Here is a 13,525-nt window from a genome sequence, read left to right as displayed (position 1 = left end):
ACGCATTTCTAATAATGAATTATGATAAAAAGCAATACTGTTCCCCTCCCCCCTCCCCCTCTCCCCGCAAAATTAAATCTCCGTGTAATAAGCCCGTGAAATCGGGAAAAACTAATTTTGCCCAATTGGGCCAATTGTCTTTCGAACCATCTCTCGAGCGCAAAGGGTTGAAAGTTGTTCGTCTTATGCATCGGTTGTTTGGCTCGATGCCTGCTCGCGCGTTCTCCCATCCAACGAAACGGAGGCTACGCGAAAAAATTCAAAAGACGGGAACAACTATCTTGATTACCTTGCCTTGCCGCGAGGAGACATCCCGTCTTTGTCGTTGTTTCACAACCGCGTCGATTCCCGTTCCGTTTAAAAACCGAAGCTTTACAAAAGGCAGAAAGTATGCCAGGACAGGGATGAAGAGATAAGATATCGTCCGTGGAGGGGAGGGGTTGTTCCCCTTGCACGCTTTCCTTCTCCGTTAACGAGGCGAGATGTTTTTATTTCGTGGCAAAGCGAATAACAAACACGCGTGTCGACTCGTTAAAAAATATATATAAAAACGAGCGGAACATTATTTCCATAATATTTCCGGGAAACGTTTTATTTTACGAGGGCGGGGGAGGGGGAAAGAAGAAAAAAATTAACCGGCGAAATGTAATGGAAGTAAGCGCGGCGTTGTACGCCGCGGGATGAAAATGTTTGAGAACCTGAACGGAGCGCGATGCACGCGCCACCGTTAACCACTAGCAGCAGCACACGCCAGCTTTTATCGAATAAACCAATTTCATTGGATCGTACAATTTAATCAACTAAAAGTAATCGAATGCAGAATGTAGCTTGCGCGATGACCAACGTGTTGTATCGCGTTCAGATCAATTAAGCGTTAATTTAATTAATTCGCGAGTACGGTGTAGTAATTAATATAAGATGCGTATTGCCAACGGGATGAAATAATTCGCCCTTCCTGTTCACGAGCCCCGCGTAACTCGTTACATTATACGCGTACATGTACACGGCGCGTTACGTCGTTAGGTCGTAAATACCCTTCGAATGCACCGGTTTCGAAAACTTGGGGGAGGGGGAGAAGAAAAGAAGGAAAAAAGGAAAAATAAAAGGCAGGTTTCGCTAGAGAGGTAAGTTGGCAGTGATGTATATGCCGACGTTGCGCGGAATGGAAACACGAAGACAGGATGTTTAGATTGAGAGGCTGGCCTTTATTGCCCGACGAGTCAGAGGCTCTCACTCGGACCAAGTTTCTCGAGCCGAGTTACCGATACCGTCCAAAGATCTAGGCATCCGTTCAACTCTGTAGTGATACACTTAATACACTATTTCCTGATATTATCTTTTCGAAAAAAAAAGTAAGGATCAAGATCAAATATATATATATATATATATATATATACACATCGAAACGGTATACCGGGAAAATAGAGCTGTTTCTTTCTGTTCTGGAACAGCGACGCGAGTATTCCAATCAATTTTATCCCTCTCTAACTCTCTCCCCCACATTCTCTCGACCCTTCTCGCGGCATTGATTCCCTTCGACGCACGTTTACCACCCCACGAGTCGAGTCGAGTCGAGTCGGGTCTCGGTGGTGCATCTAATATGAATGAAAGCAGCGTCGCGCTATTTATTAAATAAATCAACACCCACGTATAACGCGTGCGTAGACGCGCGTACAGACAGGTTGGATAGTTGTTGGGGATCGTTGGAAGGCAGTTGGAAGGTTATCGAGAGACGATGCTCGAATCATAAATACGCGATGGTGGTACGTGGTTTCAATAAACCCTCTCTTAGCGAGTTTCAACCCCCAGCTACCACCACCACCTTCTCCCTTCTCTTTCAATAAGGCGAGTCCTTTCGTTCGGCCAGGTTGGTTTTCCCTGGGAAAACGGATACGTATATTGGCCGCCTCCCTCCCACCCCTCCGAGTATCCAAAGTGGCTTTCGACGTCGTGTCGAGAGGACGCCATAGATTCTCCCGATGAATATTCCTTCGATTCTTCAATGTTATCGGTTGCCCGGATCGCGATGCACGGACTTCAGGGCTTCGTTACGTGGCGTAACGCAGCAGTGATCCGTTTCAGTATCCATCCTCGCTCGTGTATACACAATGTATAGAGGCGAGTCTATACAATCGTGCGCTCCCGCATTTTCTGATTGAATCGCTTAGATCGAAGATACACACGTAAATTGTGATCGTTCGATGCGGAAAAGTAATCACGAATCGAGAATTAATATCGAGAGAGAGAGAGAGAGAGGGGAGAGATTTCGAAACTCGAAATGAAAGAAAAAATTAATACTTTTTTAAGAAAAGTTACTCGATGATCCTCGACGAATTATAGACGATTCGAAGGGAAGACCTAATCACGTATCCGATCATTATTATCCTCGATGGGGACGCAAATTCGCGGGCCTATCGGGTGCGTATCCATTTCCACGAGTATCGATCGAAGGCTTTAAAAGATCGAGACCGAAGATGAGAGTCGATAAAAACCGGCGCGGCTGCAATTCCATGCATATCTATTTTTCCTTCGGAACGAAAACGGGCGTGGAGAAAATGGCGAAGGAGATGGAAAAGAGAAGAGAGAGAGAGAGAGAGAGAGAGCGCGAGAAAGGAAAGGAAAATATCTGCTCGGCGGCGGCACCGTCAAATAATAAAAACGGGATTCGAATCGGAGTCTCTCGCGTCTCGTGCCTCCCCGACCGGGAAATAAATTAAAGAGGGAAGAGTTACGAAAATTCCGGGGCGGGGGAGGGGAATGCGTGGAGCGAAAGAGTTGCCGTGTTAACTCGAGCGTAACACGAGGCGAGGAAAGGGGGGAAGAGAAAGAGAGAGGGAGAGGAAGAGATGGAATGATCAACGGCGTATAAATAGGCTGGACGGGTGTTGTACGATGATAATAACCGTGACGAAGGATGATTACCGATTTAAAAACAGCGTGTACATCTGCGGGCGCGTATGCGATTCGTTTCCTGAATGGGACAATAATTGTCTTGTTCGTTGTTCTTCTCTCCCCTATCTTTCCTTCCGCCTTGGCTACGCTACGCTTCGCTTCGCTGATTCGCCCATTCCCAATCCCTATTCCGCGAAATTTATATTCAACATTACGAGAGATAAATTTATAAATATCGAGATAAATCGCGAGCAATTAAGTATTATTCCTCCCGAATAATCGATACGTAGATGGGACGTAGAAGCAGCATTAAGAGGCCGCGTAATATACTTGAAATATTCTTTCTGGATAATTCGTTCGATTTGAAGAAGAAGAAGAAGAAGAAGAAGAGGAAGAGGAAGAAGTTCTTTCTATAGAGGATCTCGTGGATCTCGAAATACGTTGAATCTATCCGGGAGAAGTTCGAAAGACATTCAATATTGACCGAAACGATAGTTTACCCTGCACCGGGGGGGATGATCATCGTTAACCGTACGCAAACGAGTATCGCCTTGCCTGCACGCGGATGCGTCGGGGTGGGGCTTAAATTGGCATCGTTTTCTATTCTATTATTAACAGAAACATGGAACGACAGCGCGCAAATATACAATTCGGTTTCCGATAGAGTGGAAAGGCCGGTATAAAAGCATCATTACTGCAACAGGCGTTCATCGGTTTGGCGATGTAATTACTTCTCTTCTCTTCTCTCTCTCTCTCTCTCTCTCTCTCTCTGCGCGATCGAGTAATCGAACCCTCGTTTTCATATCTAAACCGCTAATTCCAATTAAATTCGATATGTTTCATCGGGAACGTGCAACAAAACAACGGTGTGTGTATATATATATAAATATATATCAATAAACAGGCTGTTTTATTCAACTAACGAATCATACGCGTATTTACACCGTGGATTCGAATCTCAGTAAAATTAATTCATCTCCTTTCGTTCCCTCAATTATTTAAGAGTGTACGTGTCGTATATTCGCACCGTGTCAAAAAAGAAAGAAAAACGATTCTCCTCCTTTCCAATTATGCGGCGGCTGTTCCGATTTGATCGCATTAGACCGAGATTTAACGAGCGGAACGAATCATCGATCGTCCTTTTGATCCCAAGTCGCACGGAATTCGCACGGGCGGAGAGCGTGAGTTGGGACGCGTGCCGACATCAATCTTTCAGTTCCGCAAAATGATTCTCGACACGATTTCAGACGTTGGTCGGTGAACAGAGAGAGAGAGAGGGGGGGGGGAGAAATACGGGAGAACGAAATCCCCCGGGAAACGTGTGCCACGTGGCCGCGTAACGCGTGCGAGTGAAATTCGAACGGGGAATACTGGCCACCCCTCGACATACTTCATAACTCTATCTACGTCTCCAGGGGTGCAACCAGCGATCCTCGAGGTGAAAGAGAGCCTGTGACCTTGACGAGAAGAGAGCGCTCCGTCCGTGGAAATCCGTGGAAATAACGGATAGGAAAGTCAGGTGTTGGTGAAATAACGGGTGGTAACGAGTCAATTTCTTTTTCCCTCCCTCCCCCGACATTTTCCCGAATATCCCCACCTGCCCCTCCGTCGACGGGGTTGGAAATCGAAAATTCGTCGGAAAAGGGCAGATAGAATGTTTCAGATTGGTGGAAAGTATTGATTTTTCGTCCATGTCACGGGTGTAACGGGTGAAATTCGTGTAAAGTCGTGTCCCTCGCATCGGTATCGTCGATATTTACGTGCTACGCGGCTACATTGATTTTAGATTGCGCAGGTGAGCACGTAACTGCGTAAATAATGAGACTCGTCCACGCGGAACGAATGTTTTATTCATCGCGCGACGACCGATTGAACCTGGACGCAAAACTTTTAATTCCCCGTGAAAATCGTCCGGAAGCGACAGAGTGTTGCTGCACCTCCAAGGACGCTCCATAGCACCCGGGTTTTACGGATAACCGTGTTTCCTGGTATTCGTTATTCCCCGAACGAAACGAAAATTCTTCGACGACAGGCACCGTTCGACCGAATCGAGAACGCTTTTTTCCATTTATTGCTCGTCGAACGGAGGCGTCTCGCCGTTCAGCCAACGTTCAATCGAAATCGCGTCATCGCTAACGTAATATCTGTTCGCAGCTTGTTACACAACGGTAATAATTTATTGTTCGGTCGTTCGGGATTCTTTCCCGCGTTTCGTTCCCGACCTCCTCGACCTCGAGGGTGTCGAGTAATATCGAGAAACCGGCTCTTTGTCACTCCTCGAAAACGCGGCCTCCTCGACACGGGTACAGGTTGAAATTGCACGACGAGGATCGACGATATTTCGCGCCGATTCATATTGTTTGACTCCAACTGTCCGCGTTCTCCTCTCCCCCTCCGTGATTATGCCGCGACGATAATGGAAAACTTCAAATATTGCTCGCGAATCGGTATTGAATTCGTCTCATCAAGGGTGGTAATAAATAACGAGAGGCTCCTGTAAATGTCTTTCGTTCTATTTCCCAATCATCGTCCTCCATTCCCAAAGGGACGATACGTTTCGGGATGAATATTGGATCGCATCTTGGATCGAAGAAGAAAGTGTGCGGTAACAAAAAAGAGGCCACGATCTCTCGAGCTCCCTCCGCTCTTTCCTTTGCCCGTCTTTCCTTTCTTCTCGTACACACACACACACACACGTGACAAGGATTTCAGTAGCGTGACAAACACGAGTGCCATAAAACCAGGCACAGCCGCTTTACGTAACAAATCGATCGAAACGACTCGCGCCCCTTTCGTTCTCGCAACCAAACTCGCATACACGCGTTCAAAACATTCCCCGCCACGTGACCAATTTTACCGACCAATTGTGCGACCCGTGCCTTCCCTCTGTCCTTACCGTTGCCTCCGACAAAGGTGAAACGTGTTTCGTCGGTCGGCATTGCAATTAGCGAGGCTGGAAGAACGCGATCGAGAGAAAGGGAAGGAGAGAAAGGAGGAAATCAAATTTCATTTTGTTTGGATCTTTCTGCGGTACAACCCCCTCCTCCTCGAGGAGAAAAATCTGAATTATGTTATTCCGCGGGTAAATCAAACGGGATCAAAGGGATCGGGACAGGGCGCGGTAATTTAGTAGCAATTTAAATTTAAATCAGGGAGCCTAACCCTTGACCGCGTGTTCGCGGTCCAAGATCTATGTTATTGAATTCTTTTCTCCTCTCCTATCCTGGGGACAGGATAGGGTACGGCAGAACAGTCTCCAAAGGATCGAGACGGTATAAATATATATAAAGAGAGAGAGAGAGAGTCGTGGTTACCCCGAGGGGGTTGGAGTACTGTGACTCTGCCGATGTATGGGGCACCAAAGTGGTAACGATTCCCTCACGGCTCGTAACGGTTTGCTCGGGCCGGGCTGCATTTCCTGCTTGTTCCACGAAACGATTCAGACGCATAACTTCCGTTCTCCCCGTCCGACCGCAAGCAAGGTCAGAGGTGAGCGCCGTGCATAACGTCCACGTCGCTCCGACCGGACTAACTTTCGACGTTATATCGCGTTACTAGCTCCGCTCTACACCCGACCATTATTATTCCTTCCATTATTATTCGCTCTCTCTCTCTTTTCTTCCACTTTGCTTCCCCCCGTTTTTTCCGCGATCTCGTAACAAATCGGCCTCTCTCCTCGAAAAAAGAAGAGAAAAGGAAGAAGAGAGAGAAAAGCCAATATAGTCGTGCGTACGTGAGCGCACGATGTGGATCGAGCCGCGCTTCAAGGAGTTTCACAGATTCGACCTTCTCCTCCTCTTCCTTCTCTTTTTCCCTTTCCTTCGACCGTTGGATTAAAGCGAAGACAAATGTAGGTTCGGTTTTACAGGGAACGAAAGTTAAGTTCAAGATAAATCGTCCGGATCGACTTCCTTCCTCGCGCGAAGCGGTCCAATCCTTTCGAGGAAAAAAAGAATCGAGAGAAGAGCGATTCTTTTAACTTACCACGTAAAGCTTAACAAATTCCCTCTGTGGGAATTCAGTATACAGACTCGCATCGGCGTGCCACTCAATCGAGGAGGCATATAAAGGCGTGGACGAGCTAGGACGAGGTCTTGCGGATTCAGGTCCTCGGGCCGCGCCGCGAGAGAGAAGAGGAGGAGAAAACGGTAGCTAGCGTTGGTCAAAGAGTCGGCTGGTGCTAAGACGCGTTGCACCTTGAGCGAGCGATGAACGGCTCGTTGACCAACACTCGGTCCATCGTTGAGAGCTCCATAATGCTCGCAACACCCTCTTCAGAGAGACGGCAACCGCCTTATTCACGTGGAGCCCCGTGAAAGCTCGTAATATCCAGGAGCGCACGCGCGACCACGAGACGTCCAGACTCTCTCTCTCTCTCCGCGGCCATAATTACGAGACGTTAATTACACGATGAATGCACCCGCGGCATAGGAGAGCCGCGTCAACTCGAGAGCGGTGAGCTTTCAAGGGTAATGCAGCGGCCACTCAGCTACACCAGATGGTGTCGATTCGTTCGAGTCCGCTCTTTTATATCCAACCACGAGTGTTGTTGTTCCCCCCCTCCAATCCAACAAGGATCCGCATATGCCTAATCGCTCCTTACAACTATCGAACAGATTCTCTCAGACGATCTCTTCCTTCTCTCCAGCGAAACTTACTTGCTTTTATTTCTTTCTTTTAAGAGGGGAAAAAAAAAAAAAAAAAGTTTAATCGTAGATCAAATAACAACGATTATACCAATATCGATTCGTATCGCGATTGGAGAATTACGAGACCACTCGATACGCGTGCGGGATATGCCAAGTACGCAGCGCGACGGTATTCGCTCTATTCGCGAACGTTCTTCAACCTTCTTAATTAGCAACGAATCTACTTTGAGCCGTTTTTTTTTTCCCAACCGTAAATCGATGATTCGCAAAGTAGCTCGCGGGGGTCGATGACCCAACAGAGTTGGCGCGGATTCGAGGGAAGAAATTCCTCGAACGATCTAGTAATGATAGCTCAACGAGCAATATTCAAACTGAATGCCGTGTTTTGGGTAGCTAAACTAACTGGCTTTAGAATTTACGGTATTCCCCGTCTTCCCTCTACTTTTCTCAAAAACCCCTTAAACCCCGCTTCGTTCTGGTTAACGCGGCCGATCGTACGCCAGATTTATCGATAAATATGTTGTTGTCGAGCAAAAAGGTATTTAAAACGATAACAAGATGGATAACGGATAAAACTAAGGGGGGAACGGATCTCCATTATTCCCGTGGAAGGTAATCGATAACGGGGTGATAAATTTAATTAAGTACGTGACTCGGTTATCATCACGGTTGGCACCGATCGGCTGCGAGATTCGAGTCGATTCAACGAAATCGAATCAACGATTCACCGTGCGTTTTTGTCACGACGGTACGCCAAATCGCTTGTTCCGCGCTCCATTTCTCCCGAGAATATTGCCGAGTTGATATTTTATATCCGGATTTATACGGCGATAAACGGCGAAACAAAACGAGGTGGGTGGCGCTTAACGTTACTCGTGAATTATTATTGTTCTAACCATCGATAAGATTCCATTGCTTTTTATCGTCGGGTGATACACGTACCGGCGCCCCGCTGCCAAGGCCTTCTGCAAATTTATAGCCGATACATGATTTATCGGCCGGCTCGGCAATTAAATCGCAGTTTATATTAAGCCAGTCTGCGAAATCCATAAAGGGTTATTACCGTTGGAGATAAACCGTGGGCAGGAGGGGAATCTGCAAACGAGCCTTCGTTCGCGATTAAATTCAGCCAAATTACGCCGAAGGGAAACGAATCATTTTCGAAAATACGGCACTCTAGACACTTTCGTATCGTCGAATCATCGGTACGAAATATTCGGTACGAAATCTCGAGATTCAAGCTCAAGATAATCCGAAACGTCGATGGAAAAGAGAGCATCCTCGAGAGGGGAGGAGGTAAGATTTATAAACGCGCGAAGAAGAATCGAATAATTTTCAAAGTGCCGCCGATCTTTGAAGAAAACCTTCTCCTTCCTCGAACGTCTGGAATACGGGTACACTGTGTAACAATCATTACGCCCTCATCGTGAAAATTCAAACTGAATCCCTCTCTCTCTCTCTCTCTCCTCTATATTTCGAATCAACGTTTTAAACGTCATCGATTTTATACTCGACGACCCTCCTCGAATAAATAAATAAAAGAGGACAGGCGAGATTTTATCGCGAGATCTTTTCTCCAGTGGTACAAAGTTATCCTCTCTCTCCCCCCCCCTTTAGGGGGAGCTAGGCATACGAGATGAATACGAAAGTCCGGGACAAAAGTCGGTTCGGAAAGAAACTTGCATTTATACCGTTCGAAAGAGACAAACTGCTACGAGCAAGAACATGAAAACGCGTACGCGTACACCACGAGTCAAGTTTTACGAGCGTCCGTGAACCCCAACGGAAAGCTTTGTGGATAGGTCACGAACATCGGCGTGCAACACACGGATCGTGAACCCTAGACAGGTCGACAGCTGTAGCGACAGTCGTAACGCTAAACCAAATCGAATAACGAGGGGAGGGAAAAGTAGCACGGGAAGAGCGAGAAACTGTGCGCGTTTGTCGGATTCCAGTGAGAAACATCTTGCGCTTCGGGCACGAGAGCATTTAACTAATGCTCGTTCGAGGAAAGAGAAATTCTCTAAATTTTTTATCGGCAAAAGAAGGCAAAAGAAGAAATGAAGGTCACGGGGAAAGGAAGAATCATCGAGAAATCATCGAAATGTTGAGATGATCTTTATTCTCGTCCAATACGTTCCATTCCGTCCGAATTTTTATTTACCGTGAAAATTTGTCCTCTCTTGTAACGATCAATCGCGAAGAGGAGACGAGGGGATCGAAATTTTCCCTGTACCGAACCGGTCGGAACCAACGCCATCACTTAGCCGACCATCGACAAACCCCATGAGCCAAAGTCAATAGCTAATATTGCCCGTTTAGATCGAGCTCGGACGAACGCAGAGAATGCCTCCTCGTTCAAAATGAAACTCCCCTTTACCACCCCCCTCGTCATCTAATTCACCGTCTCTCGCTACATCTCTCCCTCTCCTCCCTTCCGTTCCGTTCCGTCCCAAATGTTATTCAAACGAACGCCCCCCGTCTTCGTTCAACACGCTCGCGTTTCCCTGATATCGGTAATTAGTTATAAACATTGCTGCCATTGACGTAACCGAGCCAATATTGTTTTATGAACGCGACAGAGTTCAGAATCGGGGGGCGAAAAGGCAACTATGGAGCCCCCTCCCCGCGCATTCGGTTTAAACGGTCACGCATCGACCGTCTAAACGGCTTATATATTCATGCGATCGATCGCATTCCCGCTATTCACCAATTCACGTTTGTTATCCCGTCACGCGATTTCCACGGTGTTATCTGGAAGAATTTCGATTTTCGATTCGATTTTCGCAGCGAGAACGCAAAGGACTGAGAATTTTTCCCCTCTCATCTCGTCTCTTATGCACTTATCTCTCGAACCGGGGATTCAAACTGATCGTTTCGCATCGGGATACAAGTATTCTCCGCATTTGCGAACCCTTACTCTCGACCAACGCGAAGACTGCGAAAAACAGGAGGAGATTCTACCAGGAGACGATATATTAGAGCAGAAAATCTTCCCCCATAGGGGAAGAGACGAGTCCTCTTCCTTCCTTCCTTCACCGGATTTTCCCCTCCCCCCGTGTTTTTATTTCTTTGTGGTTCCCACCGGTGTACGCTCTATTAGCCTCTATCGTCGAATAATTACATCCTTGGATATTAACCACCCCATCGTTATTGTTCCCCGTGTATCTCGACGTAAAAATCGCGTTCGAGACGTGTGTAGTAAAGCAACGCGAAGGAAACGGCGAGGAGGGGGAGGGGGGGGGTGTCGGAACGAGCGCGCACACACGCGCACCCGCTCCATCGCGACAATAGCGGAAATAGCTACTGATTCGAAATCCCTTGTGCACTCGACATTAATTCTCGCTACTCGGCGAGTCCCTTCTCAGAAGAAAAAACAACGAATGGATCGGTAGGCGGCAGGTGACAGAGGCGAGGAAGAGAAGCGAGGGAGAGGAGAAGGGAGAGAGGGGGCGGAGAGAAGTGGTGAAAGAAGAAAGGCAAGTGTGAAGATACCGACGACTACGACGTGTAAGAGGACGACGAGGCAACGGATGTTCATCCGCGATACTTTTTGACGAGTGGATGCGATTCCAAACACGGAGATAAGTTTCGTAACGATCCCTTATAATAATATACTTTGCTACGTACGATTAGTCAAACACGATTACAAAATTTATATATATATATATATATATATGTGTGTGTACAACGATAATTACGCGCGATTATATTCTTGGAAATCTTTATACGCGAAGCGTATAAAAGTTAACGTAATCGCGAATATCTATGTCTTTCTTTGTAGATAAAAATTTATGTAAATATTCTATAATAATAATAATAATAATAATAGTTTCAAATGGAAAATTTTCGCGAAACGAAACGTAATAAACAAATTTTTTTACGACTAATGGCTAACTATCGAAATAACGACATTGTTTAGCAACGAAACGTGGTACGAGTGCGAATACGCAATATAAACTAGCACTAAATTATCGATAATAAAATTAAATTAAAATTTAAAATTAAAGACTCACCGATCGTAGACGAGCGATGCAGTTACTCAGCGCGAAGAAATGTCACCCTCCAATGATTCATCGTTGTCCGCTGAGCTTCGTTTCGATGCACCTGTTCGATTGCACTTTACCGTCACACTTCATACACAACCGTCAAATTCCTGTTGCGCCCCCTTCCGCGTCATCGCCGCGCGAAAACGACCAGCGATCCTCGACACGAACGTTTCGAAATATTTCGATTCCTTCCTTCTATCGGGACCTGCCCTTTGCCACGGTTCCCACGATATAACCGGTTCCACTAGCGCATTCTCGAATTCGCGATCGTTAATTCCCCAAAATTCTTCACGGCCGAAAAAAGAAACAAAGAATAATCACCTTTTCGACGCGAAAACGACAATTCGTTTATTACGACTATGAATACTTTGACGAAAATACTTCGTAACACTCGCGTATTATTCACTCGCCACGATTATCCACGCTTGAAATAACAAATAATAACCTCTTTCTCTTTCTCTCAACTCGATGTAACGCGCAATAAAACACATGGTAAAGAAAAAATTCACGACGAAATCACGATTCGATTATTTTCAGAACGATACGCGCCACTTCGCTTCGTACACGACCGAATCCATCGAAGCCACGATACACACTGAACGTTATGTCCTTCGAAAGAATGTACCGGCACCGAGCGTTTACCGCTTTTGTTTACCTTTCGCAGCGAACGAAAATCAATTGCGACATAATATTACGGATACCGAGAATTATCTAACTTCGAAGATTCTACGAATTCGCGTGATTAAACGACATTAAACTACGGTTACGCAACAATTTCCATTGCGATTATCGCGATCGACTTTCGAGAAATCTATCGAGTACCGGCCGGTCTCGAACACCGCTGTTAACTTCACGTCGTTGCGCAGAACGTTGTCGCAGACCGTTCGTCTCGTCATTATGGCGAATTAAAAACTATACTATGGATGAAGTAAGAAAATATAACTCACGACAATGGTATATTGTATCACGGTGATCACCACGGTCGCGAGGCACGTTGCACAGTGCCGCGTTAATCGAGATTTCGCGGGCTCCTCCTTCGATGTTGGAAGAGCGCGAATGCACACGGGATGCGCGCGTCCCGGCGGCTGCGCGTGCACTGCCCGCGCGGTTCCCGTACCAATACCCCCCACCCTCTCCTCTCCGTCTTCTTCTGCAGAAACGAGCGTATACGGGACCCCATGTCCCTCTTTCTCTCTCTCTTCTCTCTCTCTCTCTCTCTCTTCCCCTCCGCTCCGCTCCCTCCCCCGCGCCGTTACAGCTTTCGCTTTCTCCCTTCCTCTCGCTGGCTCGTCCTTTTTCTCTTTCTCCCAATCTCGAAATCCCCTGTACCACTACCGAGAGTCAATCCCTTCTCCGGTCAACGTAAATAGCGTACGGAGAATCAGTACGTACCTGGACATTGTCCTTGGATACGATGATATTCCTATAAACAGAAGGAGAGAGAGATTTCGTTCTTTTGCATCGTTTATTATTGGCTTGATTACCTGGCTGTTACACGGGCTGCAATTGCACGGGACATTTCGAGTTTTCTGCCGTGGTGAATCTCGCGATCGCCCAAGCATCTTGATCGTAATTTTTTTCGCTTATTAAGAAACCGTACGTGGGACTTTAAGCGGAAATCGGAATATTGTACGAGGCAACTAGAAGAAGGGAGTATTGTATTTTAAGCGGGAAACATTTGAATTACGATACAACGGAATCGAACGTTTTTCTCGTGTATGTGGAAAAATGGCTGGATGGATTTTAATAAATATAACTCGATAAAGCGTATAATACAGAAAGAAAAGAAACCAGTTATTCGACTCGTGTGCTGACCTTAATGTAATACGCATCGTTGGAATGCATATTGTCGGAAAAGACGTATCGAGAATTCGCACGGAGGTGTATAAATTTAAGGAGGGAAGGAATTTTTAATCAACCGAAATGGAACGAATC

At 46.4% G+C, this 13,525-nt stretch overlaps 1 protein-coding gene across 1 annotated transcript in view; it reads right to left on the bottom strand.

Moving 5' to 3' along the window:
• LOC100863339 (uncharacterized) overlaps positions 1-12,187 on the bottom strand; it is a 247,090-nt gene extending 234,903 nt beyond the window's left edge. Inside the window, 1 exon segment of the mRNA XM_086903552.1 lies at positions 11,558-12,187. The gene's annotated coding sequence lies outside the window, so the exon portion shown is untranslated.
• Between the last annotated feature and the right edge of the window lie 1,338 nt (positions 12,188-13,525).

The sequence above is a fragment of the Apis florea genome, unplaced genomic scaffold (genome assembly GCF_048593485.1).
Source record: "Apis florea isolate Af1SG1 unplaced genomic scaffold, ASM4859348v1 contig_2293_pilon, whole genome shotgun sequence".
NCBI lineage: Eukaryota > Metazoa > Arthropoda > Insecta > Hymenoptera > Apidae > Apis > Apis florea.
This window is presented reverse-complemented; position numbering and strand designations above follow the sequence as displayed.